Below are 22,706 nucleotides of genomic sequence, written 5' to 3'. Positions count from 1 at the left end.
GAGTAGTAGAGACTCTGGACTCCTGCTATCATACCTGGCCTGGAGAATTATTAATTTTTATAATTAAAATTGTATATATATTATACATAATAATATAATTGTAATATATATAATATGTACAATTTTAATTATATGCCTCCTGAGACGGACGGTATAGTGGGGAGTATTCTGTAGCTAGCTGGACATCTGTCTGAAAACTAGCCCTCGGAAGTCACTGGCCTATTAGACAGACATTTTTTTCTAGATGTCCTTTAGTCCAGTCTCTCATCTTATCTCTTGCTGTCGCAATTAAGTATTATCAAGGCATGGTTTTTGAGTACTTGCAATTTGTGCTCATTATATTAGAGTCTGCTATCTGCAGCATCTCTTCCGAAGTCTTTAGGACATGACCAAGGACGGAGAGGTCCAACGGCTCCAAGCCCTCCATTTATTCTGTTAGTGTGTCTGGGGCTTGTGGCTCTTAGCTGGGACTCCAGGGAGAGGACATTGTCAGCTTTTCCTTTGTGGACAATAGTCCCAGGTCACACCCTTCCTTTCACTGTAGCTAAGCCTCCACAGCAAACACACCTACGTCTGGTATTTCTGAGTTGATAGCTGTGTGCTGAAGACATACTGTTCTCAGAGCCAGGTCCATTTTGCAATTCTCCTCCTCCACGCCTTGGTCCTGTTGCTGAGCTCCTCTGAGTCTTGACACGTGACAAGCCATAGGTTCTGGGTGTTCTCTGTAGGATGTCACAACACTGTTGACTTCCCAGTGACAGCAGGAGTTGAGAAGGATGGTGGTCTCTGGACACAGAGCTAGTGGAAATGCACACACATCACACACTCTCCGCTTCTTCTTCCCATTCTTACAGCAAGGGCTCAACATTTATAACTAAGAAAAGGTTTCTAATTTTCAGTCATTGGAACACCATCCTCATGATTTTCGCCAAATCTGTGTGCTAACCGTCTGTTACTTATTTTGTGTTTTCATTCAGTTAATTACCGTGTCTGCCATAGCAGTCACTACCCCTTCTAGCCTTTCTAGAAACAAGAATATTCACGAAGTTACCATTTCATGAAATTAGATCTGTTATACCACTAATTTTTCCAGTGCACATTAAAATAAACACACATTTACTGACATTGTATACTCCCTACAATCCTCTCATGTGCCACTAGATCTGATCTGGGTATTACATTTTGGAGAAATTAGCCTAAGAAAACTGAGGAGCTAAGAGGAAGGCGAAGGGTGAAGCAGCTCCCACCTCCACCTCCTTGGCCACGTTTCTCCCTTACACATGTGAATCTGGAGACAGCACACGGGAACACTGCTGCTGTGAGTCCCCGCGTCCCCTGCCATGGTCAGTGCTCCATAGCCAGAGCAGCTGAGGACGGAGCTCCGGACTCGATCTCGTTCTGCTGCTTAAATCTGTCCTGAGTGCATCTAGTTTGCTAGAACTTCTTCCCTCCAGAGCCGTAACTGTGAGGGGGTCTGAGAAACATAGTTTAGAGAGATAGAAAGTGGTCCAGGAGAAGGAGGATGGATGTGAGGAGCCAATCAGACCCTGCATTGCCTGTCTTTGACAGTGCTGCTTCTGTGAAGGAAAAAGAACCAGAGAAGGGAAAGGAGAACATGATCAACCCAGCTTTTTAATTACACCGTGTGTGTGTGTGTGTGTGTGTGTGTGTGTGTGTGTGTGTGTGTGAGAGAGAGAGAGAGAGAGAGAGAGAGAGAGAGAGAGAGAGAGTTTTTATATAATCTGAAGTTATATACTTGCAAACATATAGGTAAAGTGTGACTTTGGTAGTACAAATTGGCCTGCCATTCCTAAATATTGGGAGAATGTTGCAGAATAATTTGCTTAACTGTGCAAAGATTTGTTGCATTTGTTTAACTATGTAAAAATGTGTGGCGTTTATTATGTTGAGGAATATTTGTTTAACTGTGTAAAGATGTGCTGCATTTGTTTAATTATGTAAAGATGTGTTGCTGTTTTACCTTGCTTGCCTAAGGCACCTGATTGGCCTAATAAGAAGCTGAATGGCCAGTAGTGAGGGAGGAGGTATAGGCGGGACTTCAGAGCAGGTAGAGGAAGTAGCAGGAGGAATTTAGGCTGGGGAAGAGAGAAAAAGAGAGACACCAGGGCCAGCCAGCCAGGCATGGACGAAGCAGCAAAGTGGGCATACAGAAAGATAGAAAGCCCCAAGGCAAAATGTAGATGAATAGAAACAGGTTAAATGAAGGTTAAAGAGCCAGTGGGATAAGCTTAAGCTAAGGCTGCACATTCATAATTAATAATAAGTCTCTGTATCTTTATTTGGGAGCGGATTGGCAGCCCAGAGAAAATTCCAACTACAGGAGAATGTTATTGAAGTAATGGCTTTGGTTTCGTTTTTGGTTGTTTGACAGGGCCTTGCTCTATAAAGCTTATTCTCATAAGCAGAGTGTCAATCTTTGGTTCATTGGTTATGTGGCTTTGGGCCTCTGTGAAGATTGTTTATCATGGTGGAAGTAGATGGCAGAAGAATGTAATCCCTGCACTGGGAAAGCAGAAATAAACAGATTACTGGCCATCCAGCCTAATTGGAAAGCTCCGGGCAAATGAGAGATTCTCTCTCAAAACCAAGATGGAAGATCAGTGAGGTGGCTCAGTGATTAAAGGGGACTCGCTGTGCAAATCTGGCAACCTGAGTTTAGTCCCCAGACTCCGCATAAAGCTGAAAGGAGAGGACTGACTCTCCAAAGCTGCTGACCTCCACATATGGGTGCATCCACGCACCCTCACGGGCACACATACACCGTACACACATATACAACAATAATAGACAAAACAACAACAAAAACAAAAGTCTAAACAGAGAGCCCCTGTGGAACAATAGGACGTGCAACCTCCTAGAGAATAATATCAGCAATTGTCTTAGTCAACCTTTGATGCTATGACAAATACCCAAGAACACAGCTTCAGGGAGAAAGGGTTCATTTGACTTGCCATTCAGAGGTCTCAGTCTACCATAATAGGAAGGACACAGTGGAATCAAGTATCGCACGTCATGAAAGCTCGGAAGCATTTGGGGAGGCAAGGAGGGAGAGGAAGGGAGGAGGAAAAGACAGAGCTCACGCAGGACAGGAAACAGCCTCCTAAAATATGTCCAAAACTTCCCAAGATAGTTCTGCCTCCTGGGGACCAATGCTTTAGTTTGTAAGCCTTTGTGGGGACATTGGGACATTCATGGCCAAGCTGAAACAATGACCTCAAGGACAACTGTAATGATGGGATACTACTGGGAGACAAAAAGAGGCAAATCTTTTTTTAAAAAGATTTATTTTATTTTTAATTGTGTGTGTGTGTGTGTGTGTGTGCATGCGTGCACACATAAACACATGAATACAGGTCCCCATGGAAGCCAAAGAAGTCAAATTCTATAGCCCTTGAATTACAAGCAGTTGTGAGCCTCCCAACATGGGTGCTGAACACCAAACTCAAGTCCTTCAGAAGAGCAGTTCATGCTTTTAAGCACCAAACCATCTATCCAACTTCAGAGAGGCTAATCTTGACCCCAGGCCTTCTACAGAGTGTTGTATTTGAGCTGAAGAATAGTAAGACTTCATCAGCTGAAAGGGAAATGGTATATGGTGTGAAGGTGCAGAAATGCAAGGGAAAGACTCAGGGAAGTCACTCTGTGTCCTGGGACCTGCACAGACTCCAATGTAGCCACAGTGTCAAGGGCCATCCCTGAGGGTTTAAAGAGGGCTGTGTGCAGATTTTCTTCTGAGTCCACCAGCTTCACCAACATCTATTACTGAGTATCAACCAAATGCTGGGTACTGTGCAAGGTGTTGGAGACGTGGAAAATATCATAGTTCCACTAGAGATGCTGCTCCAGCCAGGCCTCTTAGATACTGTCATTTCCCAAAGAACTGGAGGGAAGAGGCAATCACGTGACCCAGGCACTGGACACAGAGCTACAGGATTTAAGATTTGCCCTGCTGGCTTTGAGCTTTGCTCAGATGCAGTTTCTCCTTACTTTTCTTCTCTTTGCTTTGGAAGACGTATGCTTACATTTTTAATTATGTGTATTTATGAGTAAGTGGGCACCTGGGAAGGCAAGTACCCTCAGAAGCCAGAAGAAGTAATTGGATCCTCTGGAGCTGGAGTTGCACACAGCTGTGAACCATCATTCGTGTGCTTGGAATCCAGCTCCGGTCCTCTGCAAAAGCGGTGTGTGGTCTCAGTCGCCGAACCATCTCTCCAGTCCCTAGTCTACATTTCTGAAATCTGCTTATTTACCACTGTGTGTCAGAATGTTTTCTTTAACTTGTTCACTTTATTTTTACCCCTGCAAGGGAATCTGGGACCCGCATGTGCGCGTGCATGTGGTGTGTATGGATGCATGGACCCAGGCGTGATGTTTGGTCCTGTCCACAACCCACATTCTGAGCCGCCAGATCACAGGGAAGGTGGTGCTTTCACTATCACCTCACTGTGCCGAAAGATTTGCACAGAATCTGTACAGAATTGGAGGTGCAAATAACGGCCTTGGGACAAAAGTTCCCCTTGACATTGCTAAGCCAACTGCCTCTTTCAAAACCAATAACCTTGGCCTTATTAGCAACGGAGCTGACTGCTGCAAATGAATACATGACAACATTTGGCTCATTTGCATTTTAAAACTGTTTCCTTTCTTTGCTCACACTCTAGTGGGAGTGCTAATGAACCGTGAAATGTCTAGAACATTGACAGTGGGGAGACAAGCCGAGCTGACCGATGCCTGGTGACTGCCCATCTTCAAAAATCAAAGCTGTAAATACAAGGTGTTTTTTAGATTAGACACACAGAACCACACAGACGCACAGACATACCTAGAGACACACACAGACACACACACACAGACACACACACACACACAGGTTATTAGGAGATGAACAAGTGACATCAGAGTAAATTAATGAGTTAACGGTAATGTGTTGGTTTCTTGGTTTTGGCAGGAACAGTAGCATGGTGACGTGAAAATGTTAACACTATCAGAATGTGGGTGAAGGGTATTTGGGAACTCTCTATGATCTTTCTAACTTTTCTGTAAATAGAATTCCAAAATAAAAACTTGGCTGCTAGACATGCCAGTGATTTCAGCTTTCAGGAGGCCAAGTTGGGTGGGTGGTGAACCTGAGGGCAAGCTGAGCTACATAGGGAGACCATCTCAAAAAAAAAAAAAAATGAACCAAATGGTTTACTTCAAACATCAAGAGCTGTACAAATTCCCTTGCTTTTGCAGTGTCATTTGTAAATATAGAGCAAGTTTCTGTAATCATAAAACAATTGCTATTACTTAAGCAAAAAAATTGGAGATAAGCATTCATGGGAAAAATTCTCTAATCAGGCCCGAGTAGCAACTCAAGACATCTCGTTCCAGATACTGGCTTACTGGCTCTCTGAGCTTCTGGCTGCTGTGAGGTGAGCAGCTTTGTTCTGTCATGGCAGTCATCCACGATGTCCCAACTCAGCATAGGCCTGCTCCATGAAACCAGGTGACTAAGGACTGAACCCTCTGAGACTGTGAGCTGAAAGAGACCTCTAACGTATCTGTCTTGGTTAGTTTGTCACAGTGACTGAAAGCTGGTTACTGCAGGGCAATCTCTACTTCTGCCCTGTAGCTAAGATGATGCACAGAGACTGGGCACCAGAATCGGAGGGCTATTCTTAGGACCAGCAGTGAGGACTGGGTTCCCGGTTGGGCCACTACTGGGTCAGGGAATGTCTGCATCATGTGCCAGGCGATAATGCCTGTACACGCCTGTCCTTCAGTGTGCTGGAAAAGGAAGGGAACTCACAGTTCACCTGTCTCCTTGGTATAATCCCTCTCGGGTCAATTTTTCAGTGTTTTTTTTAAACTCAGAGCTAACCTAAGTGAGATGGCTCAGAGGGAAAGGTGCTTGCTGTATAAGGCTGGCAGCCTGGCTTTAACCCCTGAAGCACATGTAAGAACAGAAAGAGAGAGCTGACTCTAAAAAGTTGTCCTCTGACCTCTACGCACACGCTATGTGTAACACACACACACACACGTAGGTGCTAATGATAAAAAATTATCAAAAAGAATTTAAACTCACAGCTGAAGGAGGAGGACCTTCTGGTTGTGAGAGCAGCCCAGAACAGGAACACGGCCACTCAGGGCAGCTGTCGGCTGTCTTCCATGTCCTGTGGAGAGACTCAGCAGCAGGAGAGAGCCTGGGCTCAGGAAAGAGAGAGAAAGAGAGAGAGACCTGCACTCATGCTGGGTGCTGGATCCAATTATACTCGAGGCCACCTCAGCCATCCGAACCTCCAGTTGTGACAGCCGACGACGTCCCCCACCTCTCTTTTTCCCCTGTGGCTGATCTAAATTTCTGCCAGTTGCTATGGAGTTTTGACTCCTTCTCTCGCTGGGGAAAACCACACCATTTTCTTTCCACTCCTAATTGGAACTAGCACCAGCCAGAGAGCCTGCTAGGGGCCCCTGCTTGGGCGGAGTGCTGCCCACTCTAAGTCCAGACCCTTCCTTCCATGATGGACCATGTCACTGGAGGCCACCGCAGACTGTACTTCCTGTCCCTTGCGTTCCCATGGGGATACAGAAGTAGCTTTTACCAAGGGGGGCATCAGTGAAGACGCTGTGCATTGTTGCCCGGCTGGGAGGTACTCACCATGCTCTCCTTTTGGTTTTCTTAGACAGGGTCTCACTACATAGCCCAGAGGCAGTCATCCTCCTGCCTCAGGCTCTTGAATACTGGGATGACAGGCTTGTACCACCACAGTTGGATGAGTGTGACCCATGACCTCTGGGTGATGAGGTGATGAGATTATGCTTGTCTGATGTGGTCTCAGGGATTGTTCTGAGGGTCTTGTTCTTGCTCTACTCCCCTATGAGCTACAGGCACAACTCTTATTTACTCTCTTTTTAAAAATTAATTATTTTTTAATTTATGTGCATTGGTGGTTTGTCTGCATGTATGTCTGTGTGAGACTGTCAGATCCTCTGGAACTGGAGTTACAGACAGTTGTGAGCTGCCATGAGGGCGCTGGGGATTGAACCCAAGTCCTTTGGAGGTGCAGCCAGTGCTCTTAATCACTGAGCCATCTCTTCCTAGCAAAAAACAAAAACCAAAACTTCATCTTGACATTTTTTAATGATTGCTACTGTGTTCGAGTTGGAGGCGGGGCTTCTGAGAAGCAATTAGACCATTGGAGGAATGCGTGCATTTTTCATGAGAGGTGGTCAGAAGTCAAGCTAGCTCCCCTTGCTCATTACTTCTGCAAGTGTCTGAATGCCCTCTTGTTCTCCTGCCACAAGCTGAAGTAATGATTGTCCCTTTCCAGACATCATGCTCTTGGCCTTCCTAGCCACCAGGACCATTAGCCACACAAACTTCTTTCCTTTGTAAATGACTCGGTCTGCCTCAGCAACAGAAAACACATTTCCAGGCTGGGAAAACTCAGCGTGTTCGACTCTGGTGTACTCAAGTAATGGGTTTTCATTGTGGGAGGTTGCTGAACTGTGTGAGATTTGTCTGTAACAGCAGCCAGCATTGCTCTCTTTAATGCCTTTCTAAGGCCCAGAGCCATCTCAGTAGTCGGAGAGTTTTCTGAGAAAGAGGCACAAACCAAGCTTCAGGTGTATTTTGGGAGGGGCCATGATTTAAGAACTGAACTTGAATTTGTGCTCAAGCCCAAGAGATGATTTCAAATGAAAACGAAGAGAAAGTTGGAACGTCAGCAACCAGGTAAAGTCTAAACGTGGGGAGTGGGAAGTACCACCAAGGACAGAGACGAAAGCAAAGGAAGTGAGATGCCTGTGGTTCACTTCACACAGCTGCCAGCAGCAAGGAACTGGGTGAGTCTTCTGGTTTAGAGGGGCAGGGGTGGGGTGGGCAGGAAGCACAGGTTACTGAGGGAACCATGCCAGGCATCCGGCCAGTGGGGGGATGAGTCGAATCCTCAAACAGGAAATCAGTCATGACGTCAGAACCTGCAAGGTTTTGGAACATGTTGGGATGCAGAGCTGGAAACAGGTCAAGACAAGTGGTTCAGAACTAATGGCTGAGGTATTTTGGAAACTCATCTTCTGTGGAGTCTTGGGCTGGGTCTCCTAGGTAAAGGGAAGGAAAGCAGCCAGCCAGGTGGGATGGGCACCCAATGGGCAGCTGCATCCCAGCTCCCACTGACTGCTGCCAGGAGTTCACGCCCCAGAGTCCTCAGATCGCGCCCCCCCCCCTTTTCAAGCAAAGCAGGAAATTCAGATTTTTATGTGCAGTCTCCTGCATGTTACACTCTGGCCATGAACTAAACATTCTGAAAACACCTGGTAGGCCAAGCAAAACACATCTGCAGGCTGAACCGACCCACAGACTGCCCGCTTGGGCCTCAACTTAGACACGGGCAAAAACAGAAACATGCTCAAAAAGATAAAAATTTTAAAAATTTAAAAAAGGAAAAAATATATGAGGAAAGTGTTCAGTTTCCCCTCATTTGTAAACTGCAAGACAGAGCGGGAGGCACTTGGTGAGGCTGGCTAACAACATCCTTCCCTGGCCCTGCAGAAGAGGTCGAGGCTCCAGAAGTTGCCCCAGATGTCCCTGTGGTTTTCCACACCATTGCAGTGTCCTCCAGATTGGCCTCCCCGCTTTGATGGGGAGAGCTGACTTTCCTTGATATCCCGATGAGGTATGTCCATTTAGAAACTTACCCCCTTTCCTGAAAGGCCATCAGCTCTATCTTCACAGCTTGGTTTCCAATCAAAGCCGTCTCTTGCACATAGGCAATTTAGAGAAACAGTACCTGAACCAAGCATGACCTCGAATAACTGACTTTTATGATAGGAAATGCTTCCAGGCCAAAACCCTCAAAAGTGATCAAAGGTTTTCAACGGCTGCATCCAGTTAGCTGAGTTTATTGACCTTGGCCTGTGTCTGGGCCACGGTCATGCCCAGAGGATGTGGCAGAGGCAGAGGCTGATTCACTTCAATGCGGTGTCTTTTAGGCCGCTTATTATCTATCTAGTCAAAGGTTTGGGAATCCGCACCATCCTGTTTGCCCAGGACTGAGATATTTCCTGGGATGTGGAGTTTCAGGGCTATATTAGTCAGGGTTCTCTAGAGGAACAGAACTGATTGTGTGTGTGTACGTGTGTATACATATATATTTATATACGTGATAGAATATATATAACTGATAGACTATCTGTCTTCACATATATATGAGAATTCTTAGAGCGGCTTACAGGCTGCGGTCCAGCTCGTCCAACAATGACTGTCTACCAACGGAAAGTCCAAGAGCCGCAGTGGTGTTCAGTCCATGAGGCCGGATGACTCAGCTGGGCTTCAGTAGATGCCAGAATCCTGAAGTAGGCTCTAGTGCCAGTGAAGCAATGGACTTGCCAGTGAGAGCAAGGGCAAGCAGACAAAGAGAGCGAGCTTCCTTTTGTGTGGGCTGCCACCAGAAGGTGTGGCCTAGATTTAAGGTGTATCTTCCCACCTCAGAAGATTGGATTTAGGGTGGGTCTGCCCAGTCCAAGTGGTTTACTTGAGAGAAATCCTTCATAGGTATACCTAGCTGCTTGGGTTTTAGTTAATTGCAAATGTAGTCAAGTTGACAACCAAGAATAGCCATCATAAGGGCTGAAACTTAGACACCCTTGGGCAAATTAGCATGACTGGTCACCGTTCATCATGGGGTCCTTTTCTTAGTGTTCATGCTATGAAGCTTTGATATGTTTTGACTAGGGACGCAGCTCCGTGGGGTCTCTTGCCCATCATGTTAAAGGCCCTGGGTTTGCGTCTCAGCACCACGTCATCATCACCTTCCACATCAGGCCAGGCTGGGTTACATAGTGAGACCCCCCTCCCCCACCTGAGAAATCAGCAAATCGTGATTGTGTCAGCAGGTAAGGGCGCTTGCCACCAAGGCCGAGAGCTTGAATTTAATTCTTGGAACCCTTGTGTGAAAGGAGAGAATTGACTTTGGAAAGTTTTTCTCTGACCTCCTAACATGCCCACACCACCCCACATAAATACATAAATGTAATAAGATTTTTAATCAACCAATCAGTTTCAAGACAAAACAAAAACTCTCCTCCATGAACTATATTGGAATGCTTAGTTTTCTTTCTGTTTCTAAAATTTTTCTTTTTTCCTTCCTTCCTTCCTTCCTTCCTTCCTTCCTTCCTTCCTTCCTTCCTTCCTTCCTTCCATCCTTTCATGGTGCTGGGGATTGAACTCAGGGCCTTGCCTCACCTATTCACCCATTCACCCCAAACTAAGCATTATGCTCTACCAACGAGATTCACTTCTAGCCTTTTGTTTTATTTTAATCCCCACAGGTCATGCCCCAGCCTGCAGCTGTCCCCAGAGATGGGAGGAAAGGACTAGTTCTGAGCGAGCCCCAAGGTTGGTCCTGACAGTCCACTCAAAGAGGCAGGTGGCCCCCAACTTCTCCTTTGTATGATCCCTGCACCCAGATGGATGGAAAGTGGTGCCTGGGGGCACCAGGTCGGCTGGGGTCGGAGGCACTGCTGGAGAGGATAGCCTGAGTCAGCTACGCTGCTGCAGGCCCTGGGGATTTCCATGGGGAACTGTGCGGACAGAATTCCCCCTGGGATGGTGGTCTAGACAGGGCTCCCTCTGCTTAGCAGGAGCTTCTGCTTCCCCATTAGGAAGAGGAAATGCTCTGTCTGTTTATTTTGGGACTGAGGATGTGTGGTACGTGTGCCCAGGATGGCACCAGGACATGTCTTCATGCATGGACATATTGGGAAACACGTGGCTTGGCACTCCAGGAATGCAGGTAAGCCGTTAGAGCAAACGATAGGGTGGAGGACAAAAGCATCCGAGAGTTAGTCCAGTGAGTAAGAACATCCTAAAAGCAGGTTAGAAACTGGCATGGTGACACGTGCCCGGAAGCTGAGGCAGCACCTGAAGTCAGAGGCCAGCCTAGGATAGAGACAGACAGACAGACAACAGATATGTAAATTAGAGCCAGGTAGCCTGACACCTACCAGCCTCAGGAGGCTGAGGCAGGAGGATTGCTAGGTTTGAGGCCAGCCTGGGCTATTTGCAAGGCTCTGTCTCAGAAACAAAACAAAACAACAGCAATGGAAAACCCAGGCATCACTGAAGCGACTTCCGTGACAACTCAACACAGAGTCGAGCCCTGGACTCGTTTTTCTGCATGCTATTGTGATGTGGCCTGTCTTCCTTACATTTTACTTAAACAGCATTTTTTTCTAGACACCATTTCATGGGAACAATGACATATGAACTTCTTTGTTTTTCAAAACCAAAAAGCTTTTTGGATGATGTGGATATACCACATTGCTATTATCTTATTAGCGTGTGCGTACATGTGCTGCCAATGCTTGTCTAGGCCAGAGGACGACCATGGCGTCAGTCCCCATGTGCCATCCTTGCTGGAGAGAAGGTCTCTGTTGTTCTTGCACTGGCCCACGAGCTTCTGGGCACTCTCCTGTCTCCACCTCCCATCTCGGCATCGAAGTTCTAGGATAGCCGGGCGGCGGTGGCGCACGCCTTTAATCCTAGCACTTGATAGGCAGAGGCAGGTGGATCTCTGTGAGTTCGAGACCAGCCTGGTCTATAAGAGCTAGTTTCAGGACAGGCTCCAGGCAATTTTCCCTAGCTTTTAAGTGGATTCAGGGGATTTGAACTCAGGTCTTCATGGTTGTGTGGCAATCACTTTGCCCACTAAGCCATCTTATTCTGTAGCCCAAGTTGGTCTTATGTTTTGTAGGGATCCCTCTCAATGTTGGGATTACAGAAGTCATCTTGTCATAGTGTGACTCAGGTTCTCACTGAGGCCTGGACACTCTCATGGGAGGTAAGGAAAGGCCACCTAATGCCCAGGCTGGATCTAGACAGTCGCTGCTGATAAAGGGCTGTATTGCAGGGTGGAGCGGTGAATTCACATTCTTCTCCCTTTAACTGTGTGGGACGCTGCCTGTTCTTTACACGCCTTGTCTGACCTCCACATTCTATAGATGAGAACCCTGAGTCTGGGACCAAAGTCTGTGGAATAAAAGCATGTAAGCCTAGCTGGTTCCACTGGTGTGTGTGTGTGTGTGTGTGTGTGTGTGTGTGTGGCTAGTCTTGCCGGGCAGTAGCACACACTTCCTAAGGGGCTCCTTCCTATCACACAGCCTCTTTCCATCTACAAGAGGAAGCTTCCTCCCCTCAGGAGCCCTCTCAACCCTTTTCCTCACAGTCACAATGCTCACACATCAGCCAGACCTGCATACTTCCTCCAACACGTCTGCCTTCCGTGTCTCCCATGCCCGCTGCTCCCACCCTAATCCCACACGTCATCACTGTCCTCTGGATGGCCTTCTGGCTCCTTCCCCACACCACAGCTAGAATGGTCTTTTTAACTGGTTATATCACACTCCTATTTCAAAGCCTCTCACTGTGCCTCAAGAAACCTTCAACCAAACCCCAACTGCCTGCTTTGGCATGGACTTCTGTCTGTTCCGCTGTCAAGTGGGGCTGGCTGTGGGGTCAGAGGAGGCTGTTCTCACAGATGGAATGCTTTCCCACTTAGCTTAGAACCGCTGGCTCCTCAGCATTGAGTTGGGCTTCAAGGTTGCTATCAGAGGGGCTTTCCCAAACCACCTGTGCCACATAGCTGCTTAATCACTTGCTGTCACATCTACCTGTTTCAAAGAGCCATGCGCTTGCCCCAGTAGGTGCTTCTAACATTCCATTTTCGTTCCCTCACTTCCTGTGTCTTCCCACTAGAGTTTGTCCCCAGGGCCTAGACCAGTGATGCTCGATCTGTATCCGCTGAATAAACTTTTGAGAGAATGAATGAATGAATGACATTTTCATCTAATTAGCTGATTTAATTAACATTTATCATCTGTTAAGAGCCAGATGTTAAGCGATGTGGATGGGCAAGATACATTAACCCTCGGGAAAGATTTGATTTAGAATGCTGAGACCTGCTCAGAAATAACTTAAGAAACAGTGTGGAGGGCGAGTGTGTGCCAGGGATGAAGTTCAGTGGGTAGAGTGCTTGCTGAACATGCCTGAAGCCCTGGCTTTTAGCACTGAATAAGCCTGGCAGTGCGGTGCTTGTTTGTAATCCCAGCATTCACTAGCAAGAAGTCAAGAATGCAAGGTTCTCCGTAGTTATCTGTTGAGTTTGAACCTACTTGAGCTAAGCACAACCATGTCCATTAAAAAAGAAGAAAAGAGAAGGAAGAGGGAACAAAGAAATGGCTGCCCACATGCTGATGACATGGGCCAACATGACAGAAAGGGAATGTTATGTTATTGTCCCGATTTTTACGTATGTTTAAAATATCCCTAATAAAAACTGCTCTATTTTATTAAAAACAAATGCCTGTGGTGTTGTAGATTGTTGTGGATGGTATCACTGGAGAATCCCATTGGTGCATAAACATTTATTGAGCTTCTAATACGTGTGTGACCATTGTGCTAAGCACCAGAGATAAAAGAAGAAACACCAGTCTTGCTTTCAGGCAGCATACAGCCCAACCGAGGGACACAAGGACAAGAACTAAATGAAAGAAAATGGTATGGATGAAGGGCAGACCGGCACAGGTAGGGAGAACAGGCACAATGGCTCAGCGTCATTAAAAAGAAATAAAAACAAACAACAACAACAACAACAAAAAAAAAAAAAACCTTGCTCCTTTGAGGGTCACAGAGGAGACCAGTGCTCTCAGGCAGAAAGGAACAAGGAACAAAGTGGGCAAAAGAGAAGTCTGAACCAAGGGGCAGGCCAGACCCACAGGGATATGTAAGTCCTGCCAAAGATCTGGGAGCTTAAATTTAAGGAAGACGGTGCAGCGTTGAGGGCCAGGAAAACCGGAAGAGGAAAGGCAGCTGGGCTAGGCGTGTGTGGTAAGGGCAACAGAATGAACTGTAATTCGGCGGGAGAAAGTCCAGGATATTGAGGAAGTCGTCAGTGCCTGGCCTGCGTGGGAGGAACCCTGGTGCTCGGACGGGTGTAGAGGGCAATAAGCCTAAGTAGGAAGGTCATCATATCCTAGGCCAGAGTCTGGACTTTACTCCACAGACAATGGGGAGCCACTGAAGAGATTCTCATCACTGGGGAGATATGATCAGAGCTGTATGGGATAGATCAGCATGGACCACAGACAAAGATAACTCTGGGAGAGGCAACGTGGGTCCTCCTTAACGCTCAATGATCTGTCATTCCACCCAACGCTAGACATACACAGAAGATTGCCCCTGCTGAGCCCAGAGAGAAATAAAACGACAGTGAGGATATAGTAAAGCAAGGCCTTAAGAAAGGGGTCCACATGTGCGCCCACAGACATACAAAATGGGAGGAAGAATGAACAAATGAAAGAAACAGGCTGGAGGGAATAGTAGTCAGAAAAGGCTTCTAAACTATATGAGACTTCATTGATTTCTTCCTTCCTCCCTCCATCCTCCTTCCCTTCCTCCTCCCTCACTCCCTTCCTTTCCACCTGCCTGTCTTCCTGCAATACTGAAGGCTGATCCAGGCAAGCAATTAGGCCACTGACTGCACTCTGGCCTTTCCTGAGGCAGCTGGAACTGGGGAGAAGGAAGGCCTAAGAGATGGGGAGAAGCACAGCTCAGGGACTTGAGGGTTCTGTTTCAGGCTTTGTTCCTATCTCTATGGCAATGGACCTCTTGGTTGCTGAATGAATAAACCTGAGGCTTTTGTTCCCTGGTGGGTGGGGGTAGCCTTCTCTCAGTTCCTACCTCAGTGAAATATGGCCCCTGTCTTTATCGCTGTCCTAGCTAATAACTTTAGACCTAGTAAACAATTCTTTATCTTTGGTAATGTCTATTAAAATAAACCATTTGAAGACTAGGTGCAGTGGCACAAACTTGTAACCCTAACACTTGGGAGGATGACGTAGGAGTACCACCATAAACTTGGGGCCAAGCTTGGATCACATAGTGAGTTCTAGATCAGTCTGAGCAAAATTGTCTCAAAAATTAGACAGGCAGACAGACAGGCAGACAGACAGACAGTGGCCAGTTTATTTTAAGAGGTCAGATCTGCATCTTTCTGGGTGTCATAGAGAGTGACAGGTCCATGCAGGCAGGTGCAGTATTCCCAGGGAGGCAAATGACAGCCTGCATGGAGACTGGGGGTGAGAGTCAAGTAACACTGAGGAATTAGAATTTCCAGAAGAAGGATTCCAGTTTAGGTGCCCAGGTTTGCATAACAGGACAGTTGACTGGGGGACCAAATATAGAGGCATTCGTGGCTGTAGAGATTCGCAGTTCTATTTCGTGTACACAAGGTTACAGAGGCTAAGAAGCCTTGACAACTCGTGATAGCCTAAGGAGTCTGGACTTTAGTCCACAGACAGTAGGGAGCCACTGAAGATTTTTCTGGTCATTGGAGAGGCATAATCATAGCCATCCCTTACGAAGAATAGACTTGGTAGGAGACAGGACAAGGCAATCTCTCTGCAAGAGGCAGTGTGGTTCTGACTTTAATGCTCAACAGCTTATCGGCTGCATGTTATGTGCTTGAGTCGGAAGGGAACCGCCAGATAGAAATATTCTAGAGGTAGTTGTATGTACGGATCTGTGGGCAGAACATGGACCCGAGCCAGACAGATGCATGTGGCAGATACAGACGAAGAGGGCTGAACCCCAGCCTTTAGGAGATGGACTGCCAAAGCAAAGCACAGAAACAAGCCTGGTAACCATAGAAGTTATGGGAGGGAAAACTAGACAGGACACTCATAGGAAGTGAGGAGCCAGGCCCTAAGGAGGCAAACCTGTGCAAGGGTATGTTACAGGCATGTAGGCACATATGAACCTTTTCAGTAACTTTTCTTCTTTAGCTTGAAATAGGAAGGAAGGAAGGAAGGAAGGAAGGAAGGAAGGAAGGAAGGAAGGAAGGAAGGAAGAAAGGAAGGAAAGAAAGAAGGAAGAAAAGAAAAAAGACCAAAAAAAGTTCACAACAATCCTGGTGCCATGGGGTGACCTGGCCCAACCCTTCACCAATGCCCAAGTGCGTCAGGGGAAGCCACCTGGCAGGAAGGAGCCAGGTGGAGCAGAAAGCAGCCAGTCTTATAGTCAATAACTGGCGATAAGACCAGATGTGTGGCAATATCAAATAATCAAGAATTGGCGTCATCCCCAGGAAGCATGGTCAACTGTCTTCAGTGTGGAGACAAGGAAGGAGTGGAGGAGTATCCCAGACACCTGGGAGGCGGAAAGGGAGGAGCTTGGATTTATGGAGTGGACCAGGCACTGTGCAAGGTTCTTCATGTGTTCCCAACATTTCCTTTCAAAGGCAAGAAAGTTCAAGTTCAGAGAGGTCAGATAACATGACCAAGGTGAGAGTGACTGGGTGAGCTAGGATTTAACTGGGGAAGGCCAAAGCCACTGCCTCAGAGAGCCCTTGGCTACCACTTCAATCTGTCCATGCTGGTGAGCTGGAGTTCCGTGTCTGAACTTCAGATAGGCACTGACACAAACCTTCCCATGGGAGCTGGAGTGGATGTGAGCGATGGCACACGATCAAATCGGTGGCCCAGTTAGGTATTCTTAAGAGTGGTTACGGCGGGCAGGCGCTAGCTTCTGAGCCAGACTTCCGGCTTTATCCACACCCGTCTTGCTCTCTCCTGGGTTTTTTGCCAACCTTTTTTGCCACTCCCAGCATGGGGTGAGGTGACCTGGCGGCTTTCAGTGAGGCGCCTATCAGATCTGTTGACCCAAAACCTGACAGGCTGCCAGGAACTCAGGAGATGAACTCTTTTTGGCCAGCTTCTGAGACCCTAAAAGACCCCATCTGAGCCTATGTGTAGTTTAAACTGTTCAAAATCTAAAGGCTATTGGGTGGCTCTCTGTTACACTAGTTTAGCATCATAGGCTTTACTTGTATTGTTTCCCATAATCTTTAAAATAACCCTGGAGCTGGGTGGGATGGTTATGCTCTCGGTGCACTCAGTGGGCTCAGAGAAAAGTATGGACAGCTTGAATATGCCAGGTGGGTCTGATTCAGAAACCAGAGAGTAGCTGCCAGTTCTCTCAGTCCCTCTCTGTCTCTGTCCCCAAGGCCCTTGTCATAGATCCCTTGATCCCTAAGAAGTCCTCTGGACCCTCACTCTCACTCTCTGTCTGTCTTTCTCTCTGACAAGGTTTAAGTAGTCCAGACTGGCTTTAAACTCTCTATGTAGCCAAGAATGACCTTGAAGTATTCTTGAACCTCCTGTCTCTACATCCAGCATGTTGAGTCTACAGACGCGTGTTACCATACTGAACGTGTGCAATGGGAGTTTGAACCCAGGACCTTGTACATGCCGGACAAGCACTCTACTCATTGAGCTTCATCCTTGGTCCCTTCTGCTCTTTTCTAAGCTAAAGAAAAGACTGACCAGAGGTGCAAAATGATAGCAAAGGCAACATGGGCCTTGGGCATTCCTGGAGCCCCACTTGGTACCTTTAACTCCATAAACCTTTTTATACAGAGAGGAATAAAAAGTCCTGTCCCTGTTCCAACTATTTTATACTATCAATGGAGCCTATAAAGAAGGTATAGGTGTGTGTGTGTGTGTGTGTGTGAGTGTCTGTGTGCATGAATGAATGTTTACACATGCACAGGAGTGGCCTGGGTAGCTGGCAAATAGACCTCTTGTTCCCCATGTCTAGTGTCACACATAGCTGTAGTGACCCCATTACTCAATCGAAGTGCAATGGTCTTTGAGGGAAAAGCATACTAATAATGAAACTGGTGCCACCCACATGAGCCACAGAGGCTGCTTCCTAACAATCGGACAGATACACTTTGGCGACATGTTCAAGTCCTCTGATAGAGACCATGTTTTATCAAGGGTTTGGGCCTGGATATGTAAACCCAGATTTCACAGTCACCTGCAGCTGATTAAGGGTTAGTGTTAGCAGACTTAGTTTTAAGCCTGTTCTCGTGTATGATCTGCTTTGCTATTCCTGCAACATTAAACGAAAGAAAGTTAGAGTCATGATGATGCAGGCTTATAATCCTCACACTCAGGAGGCTGAGGCAGGAGGATTGAAGGCTCAAGGACAGGCCGGACTGCTACATACTAACACTCTTGAAGGGGTAGGGAGAGACCTGAAATAGCCATTTTAGGGGCTACTGTGGGTGTATTATGTAATAGCTGGGCCAGCTAGGGACGCAGTTTGGTGGCCTAACATGCCCCCTCTCCAGTAAAAATGTAAGTTCTTCTTAAAATACTTAGTGGCTGGAAATAAAAGAACCTGAGTGTATTTAAGCCACATTAATTCAACATCATTCCTCCCTACCCATCAGTGTCCAGCCACTCGGTAGCAGGACATAGGTCAGGGAGGGACGATAGCAAGTGTGCAAGTGACATGACAGGAGGAGGAGTCTGGGGCCTGTCACTCAAGACGTGGGCTCTGGGACTGCTCACACAATGTGTGGGCTCTGGGACCGGTCACTCATGATGTGGACTCTGGGACTGGTCACACAAGACGTGGGCTCTGGGACTGGTCACTCGTGATGTGGACTCTGGGACTGGTTACACAAGACGTGGGCTCTGGGACTGGTCACACAAGACGTGAGCTCTGGGACCGGTCACTCATGATGTGGACTCTGGGACTGGTCACTCAAGACATGGACTCTGGGACTGGTCGCTCAAGACATGGGCTCTGGGACTGGTCACTCAAAAGTGGGCTCTGGGACTGGTCACTCATGACATGGGCTCCAGAGGATGGTGAATGGGGGGGGGCTGGTTTTACTTTTCTGTTACTGTTGAATGAAGTAGTCTAGTTGAGTCACTTAAGAGGACAATTATGCTTTAGTTTCTACATGCCAGGGATCCAACCTGAACTTAATTGTATTCTCTTCTCGGGGTCTCGCTAAGTGCCTGTGGGCAGCATTCACCTCTGGAGCTCAGGGCTCTCTTTCCAGCTCACGGGTTGGGAGAATTCGGTTTCTTTCATATAGATCATTAAGTCCCTGGTTTGTTTTATTTATCCATTCATTTGTTTAGTTGACTCCCCCCGCCCCCCGAGACAGAGTCTTCATACAGCCTAGGCTGCTCTGGATGACTCTGGATATCTAATTCTCCAGCCTCCAGTTTCCAATGTTAGGATTACAGGTATGTACTGATACTCCTGGATTCTGTGGGGGTTTTGTTTGCTTGTTTGTTTTTCCTGTTTTGATTATTGAAACAGACTGGCTTCAACTCACGATTCTCCTGACTCGGCCTCCCTGCTGCAGAGTTGGCCGTGTGCTCTGCCTGGCGTGGGTAGGTCCTTGTTGTGCTGGGTGTCAGTAGGGACCGTACAGCACATAGAGTTGCCTCTGAGTCCTTGTCCTGTGGGCTCTCTACAGACCCCCTAACTACTTGGTGGCTGACTTCCTCATGGCCACCGGGGAAACTGGTTCTGACTTCAGGAAGAGTTCCAGTGCCTCACCTGATTAACTGAGATTCTAATAATCTCCCCTTCAATTAACCCCAAATCACCTGATTAGGGGCCTTCATTATATCAGCAAAGCTCTCTACCATCAACCAGATCGGGATGTCCTATTAAACTACCCTCAAGGCGAAGAGATTCACTTGTGTGCACCAGAGGCAGAAATCTTGGCGGCTGCCTGAGCATCTTATTCCCTAGGGCCGGGAGGGAAGACAGCTGTCAGGAGAAGTCAGCTTTTCAATGCACATCATAGAATAAATTTTTAAAAAGACTTTTAAAATGTATTTTTATTTCATATGTGAGACAGAGGTTCTCAATCTGTAAGTTGTGATCCTTGGTGGGGTGGGTCAAATGACCCTTTCATGGGGATCACCTATCAAATACCCTACATATCAGATATTTGCATTACGATTCGTAACAGTGGCAAAATTACAGTTATGGAGTAGCAACAAAAATAATTTTATGGTTCGGGTCACCATACATGAGGAACTGTTTTAAAGAGTCAAGTATTAGGAAGGTTGAGAACCACTATATAAGTGTATTTGCCTGTGTGTATATATGTGTATTGTGTGTGCCGGATGCCCTGCGAGGCCAGAGTCATTTGAACCCTTGAACTAGGTTGGGAACACCTTGAGGGTACTGGGAGCTGAACTGGGCTAGTCTGCTAGAACAGTCAAGCCTCCTAACCGCTGAACCATTTCCCAGGACCCGATGAGTGAATTTAAGTTCCCGAGGCTGCCAAGATGGGAGCCAAGGTTGCTCATGAGCCAGGGTGATGAAGGAGCAGGATGAAGGATGGATAATGCATTCAGCAGCCATGGAGCTCTGAGAGGGGCTGGTAACCAGCTGAAAAGTGAGGGGCTACGGAAAGGGGAGGCAGAATTCTTAAGTCTCAATTTCCCTGCCTTTTCAACTAGTTCTTGACCTCCATCCTCCATGACCACACAAAGCCACTGAAAGGCGAAGACTGTCTGTCCTACAGCAGAAGCTGCGCTTTGAAGTTTCCTTCTCTCCATTTCTCTATCCTGTCTACAGTCCAGCCTCTGCAGAGTTCTTCCCTCCGACATCTCCCTGCAGCTCTGCCCAGCTCCCCCACCAGGCAGCTCATCACAGCTCCGTGGGCCTACAGAGATGAGCATCACCCTCATGTCATCCCGTCTTACAAAGGAGAGCAGAGCTCTGCCTACTGAGTCAGTTTGGGGGGGGGTGGAGAAGCCAGTGCATGGGTCACTGGGAGAGGACTGGAAGAAGCCAGAGATGCCTGTAGATATGTACAAAACTGAAGACCTGAGAAGGAAATGGGGAGTACATTTGGGAGGGGGTCCCAAAGTAGCTATAAGGTTTGGACAAGAAAGGAAAGAGGGTATAAAAGGTGAAGGTTTTTTTTTTCTGATCGGATCTCTCTCTTCTCACCCCGTTTTTTCTCCTCTTCCCTCCCGCTCTTCCTCTCACTTTCCCTCCACCTCTGATCTCTGTTTTGATACAGGATCTAATTCAGAATGGCTGGAAAGTCACGATAGCTTAATCAGGTCAGTTTTACTGCTAAATTACTAATTTAAAATGGGAAATCTGAGCCAGGTGGTGGCGGCACATGCCTTTAATCCCAGCACTTGGGAGGCAGAGACAGGCGGATCTCTGTGAGTTCGAGGCCAGCCTGGTCTACAAGAGCTAGTTCCAGGACAGGAACCAAAAAGCTACGGAGAAACACTGTCTCTAAAAATAAAAAAAAAAAAAGAAAAGAAAAGGAAAAGTATATGTTATTGATCATATGTGTATTGTTTTGATTTTAAAAGCTATCATTAAACAGTATATATACCCGGAGTTTATTGTAGTTAATGCATAGATCAATAAACCATGTGCAATAGTTAAATATGTTTTAAAAAGAGGCCCAAATGCAGACAGGTCCCCCCAAATACATGTGTAATAGCAGACTTTCTGAGACTCTAGTACAGGATGGTGGCATATGCTTTGCCTGTACTAAGCTTGGGCTTCAAATCCCAGCAGCCAAGACAGAGCCAAAAAACAAAACAAAACAACAACAACAAAAAAGCAAATAAGTAACCCCCAACTCATCCTGTTGTCATCGAGTCTGTACTATTTTCCGGTCCCTATGGTCAGCCATGTTCCCTCCCTCGAGGTGATATGCGGTATTCACTGATGGAAGTAACCAACTTCATATTTATTTTTTAGCATAAAGGTTCTGTGCTGCCGTCTCTCAGGCAGAACAGGAATCATGTCACGGCTGGAGCTGCACAGAATCTCTGCCCCCCCCCCCCCCCCACACCTGTGAGCAGTGCTTCCAGACGAGGTTAAAGCTGCAAAACCAACAGGCCAGCCGGGCTGCGTTCCCCAACCTTGTCTCTCCCCTTGTCTTCTTGGCACAGTCTTCTAACCTCCAGATTGCGTGTGTTTGCTTCAGCTAAAGACAAAACAAATCAGCCACACTTTGCCTTTTGCTCATTTGTTTTGCAGAATGAGGTTTCTAAGGGGCTAGGCAGCCTTCACCCGGCTTGACTCAGAGAGAAGCCGAGTGTGGGTTAGTGCAAAAGAACTGCAAAGGAGACTCAGGACTGGTGTGGGAACTGACTTCCTTCCTGTCAGCCTAAAACATCCTTTGCACAGTCCCACCTAGCCAGGCTCCTTGCCACCAGCTCCGAGGTCAGTCCTTGACATGCTGTTCTCAGAGCAGGCCTCTACATGGTATGCATTTTCACTGGTGAAAACACACACACACATACACACACGCACGCACACACACACACACACACAAGAGCTCCGTCAGGTGACAGATTGGGGTCTGAAAAATCTGGCAGCCTGTGTGGCTGATGGCAGAGTGTTGAGTCTGTTCCGTCTCCCTGGAGTCCCTCTGCACACGCAGGTGCACGTCAGCGCCTGCTCTAATTTTATCCCTGGCTGATGGAGGAGACTAACTGAGCAGCAGGAAAGATGCTATTCTGGGTCTCTCTGCAGCTCTGGGTTATATAAAGCCTATTGCCGTGACCTGCATTGCTTTGAGGCTGAGCCTCACTCTCTTGCGCATTCTGTCACAATATGTCATCAGTACAGACATTCACACACACACACACAGGGCTCTTGGGGAATGAGAAGGGAAGTGTGTGTGTGTGTGTTCCTGCCAGCCTGCATATACTATTGGAGGAGGGCATTGTAAGTGAAGGAAGCTCATTCTGGAAGGAAATGGTAAGCTCTTTCTGATGGAGAAACGTGAGGGTCGGTGCTTTGAGCTCTAGGACAGAGTGTTTGGGAGCTGATGTTGTGGATC

At 47.1% G+C, this 22,706-nt stretch overlaps 1 long non-coding RNA gene across 1 annotated transcript; it reads right to left on the bottom strand.

Moving 5' to 3' along the window:
* Positions 1-3,477: 3,477 nt before the first annotated feature.
* LOC142835145 (uncharacterized) lies at positions 3,478-22,080 on the bottom strand. The gene is made up of 3 exons (XR_012907754.1): positions 21,711-22,080; positions 6,089-6,206; positions 3,478-3,595 (listed from the first exon to the last, which is right to left on the bottom strand). It is a non-coding gene; the product is annotated as an uncharacterized LOC142835145 (long non-coding RNA).
* Between the last annotated feature and the right edge of the window lie 626 nt (positions 22,081-22,706).

Source organism: Microtus pennsylvanicus, chromosome 14, assembly GCF_037038515.1.
Source record: "Microtus pennsylvanicus isolate mMicPen1 chromosome 14, mMicPen1.hap1, whole genome shotgun sequence".
NCBI lineage: Eukaryota > Metazoa > Chordata > Mammalia > Rodentia > Cricetidae > Microtus > Microtus pennsylvanicus.
This window is presented reverse-complemented; position numbering and strand designations above follow the sequence as displayed.